Source organism: Olea europaea, unplaced genomic scaffold, assembly GCF_002742605.1.
Source record: "Olea europaea var. sylvestris unplaced genomic scaffold, O_europaea_v1 scaffold959, whole genome shotgun sequence".
Lineage (NCBI taxonomy): Eukaryota > Viridiplantae > Streptophyta > Magnoliopsida > Lamiales > Oleaceae > Olea > Olea europaea.
In genome coordinates, this window is record NW_019268088.1 from 289365 (window position 1) to 292266 (window position 2902).

Here is a 2902-nt window from a genome sequence, read left to right on the forward strand (position 1 = left end):
CACTATATGAAAAGCTTGGAGACATGTTTGTTATAAATAGAAAGTTTGGGACATGGCTGCCACACTTATAAAAGGTTGAAGACTCCAAAGGAATTTACACTGTTTACTAATATAGATGGTTCCAGTTTCTAGATTTACAAAGAAAATTTCCTATTTTTTCCCACTTTTAAGTGGAAATAAATCCTCGAGAAAGATTGAAGGATTTTTATTTTATTTTATTTTTGGTTCCTTCACCATTTTTAAATGTAAATAAATTTGGTTATTTTATGAAAAGCGAGAAAAAGAGAAGAGATGATAAAAGTCAATAGTTTTTTTGTATATTTTATTAAAAATCAAAGTCCTACATTTATAGAGAAGAATTAGGGATACAACAATAATAAATTATAAGGCTCTAGGAATACAGCTTATCATTTACAACACTACCTTGAAAATATATGGGCAAATATCGTATTTTTTATAGTATTCTTTTAACAAATATTGACTAAGACAATTATACTACATGTGTCTGTTTTATTTGGTCAATCGTTACTTCGATTGATATATTTCGACGTATTTTATTTTGATTTCTTGCTATATGATGCAATACATCATGTACAAAATTGTTGTCGATAATTTTTTCTTTTTAATTCTATTTCTTTTCCATAATGACAATAAGTCAAGTTTCATTATTTCAAGTACCTGAACCTCTTCTAAAATTTTATAATTTGTTATATTTAAATACTCATCAAGAGTATATGTCTCCTTAATGAGGACTATCTTTGCTAATTGTTCTATTTTCAATTGAAGATTTTTTTTACTAGAATCGAACATTAGATATATCAAATATAATGCTAACAAATTGTCCTTATTAGATGTCAATTCATCTTGGAGCATTTAAAAATGGTGTGTGAGATATTGTTTATTTCTTTGATCAATAAATGTATATAAATAAATTATCTTCCGAACTTCTTATTCAAATGATATTTTGTGAGGATTTAGAGATTGATGCATTTATACATTATTTTCAACTTCTTAATTTCTCTCCTTAATGTTGAAAGAATTGTCCAATCGAATTGGCAATCATTTTTCAAACATCATAAAATATCACCCACTTGGGATAAGGGTTCAAACTATGTATTTATTCTCAGCATTCTTTATTTTTCCATTTCAGTGAATTGTGGTGGTTCAATTTTACATAAATTGCACCATCAAAATAATTAGATAAAAAAATTTGGCTCTGAACATAAACCAATTATAATAAAAAGAATTATAATGTTGACATGATGAGTAATAGAATTCCCTAAACAAAAATGGGAAGTACTCCATTCTCAACTAAATTAATTGGAGGCGTTTAACAAAAAAATAATATTAAACTATTTATCGATATCCCAACTAACACTTATTAAAACGTTGAGATTTATGTCCACTAGCATTAATAAGATGCAATTTTGATTATATAATATGAAAATTATGCTTATAATTTAAAATTTGAACAGTAATTTAGCAAATTTTAGGTTGCGAATACTATGTAATCATCTAATATATGTATCAAATTTATTATATACAAATGATATTTAGATGATCAATGTGGAGGTTGATGAGACCCCATTTGTCACTCTAATTAATTTTCAGAAATAAAAGGAATTCGATCTCTGTTTTAGCTAATGATGGTTAATGAAAATTTTTTATAATAGAGAACAAATAGCTTATGGGACTAAATTGGAAAATCTACCGATTCTTTATTGAATATTCATTTGAATTTTTAATTGCACATCATTACTAATCTAATGATGATTTAACTAGTCATACCAAATAATAAAGTCAAATTGAAATTTTGATTCAATATAATTCAATAATTTAATTTCGAAGAATACGATTAAAACTTATATAATTATATATTATTGAAGTGTCAAATTAATCAATGTCTTCATAACATTAGTTATGCGTTTTCCTTCAGGGATAACACTTGAATTCAAAATGATATATTCTTAAAAAAGATGATATTTCGAGAGCACATTATCTTTAATTATTACTTATTAAGAGCAATATGTCAATATTTTTTTTGAAATATTGAAAATTACAATTCATGCTCTTTAAAAGCAATAAATTAATATTTTTCTTGAATATTAATAATATAGAAAAATAGTTTTCTTAAGAAATTACAACCCAGTATTGAATTTATATATATAGTTTTCTTAAGAAATTACGCTATTCAGGAGCAATAAACATATTATTCTTCCGAAATATTAATTATAATGTTGTGTTATCTCAGGAGTAACAACATGATAAATTATTAATTTGAAGTTTATAGAAAACATCTAAAAATATTTAATTACAATATAGACATGATTTGAATTTATATAGAAAATAAATTACCAAAAATGCATATGTAAAAAAATCTTCTAAACATACATGTGAATTGACTTCATATATAGACATGCAAATAGGACAAGGTAATCATTATACACCTTGCGGCACGAGCTGATGACATCCATACACCACCTGTGTCCGCGTTCCCAAAGGCACCGCTCTCTTTCAAGATGATTCACGGCACGAGTCACGTCTCAATAGTGATGTTAATCGGGCTCGGTAGACCCGAGCCCCATTTTTGGGATACGGGCTTTGCCTGAGCCTGCTCGTAAGCCCGTGAGCCTTTATTAAAAAAAAAAACCCTTGTGACAGTAAAATGCGGCCTTTCAGCGTAATTAGAAAAAACAAAGAGAGAGAGAATAACGGGCCTGGCCAACTTGAAAATGTCTAAGCCGAAAACTCAGGTTGAGCCTAAAATTTTTGGGCGAGCTTTTGCTTGAGCACGAAAAAAAGCTTGACAATTTTAATCTAACCGAGCTTGAACCTCAAGTTTTGGCTCGTGAGCCGATTAGGCTCAACTTGTTGACATCCCTATGTCTCAATTTGGTAGGAT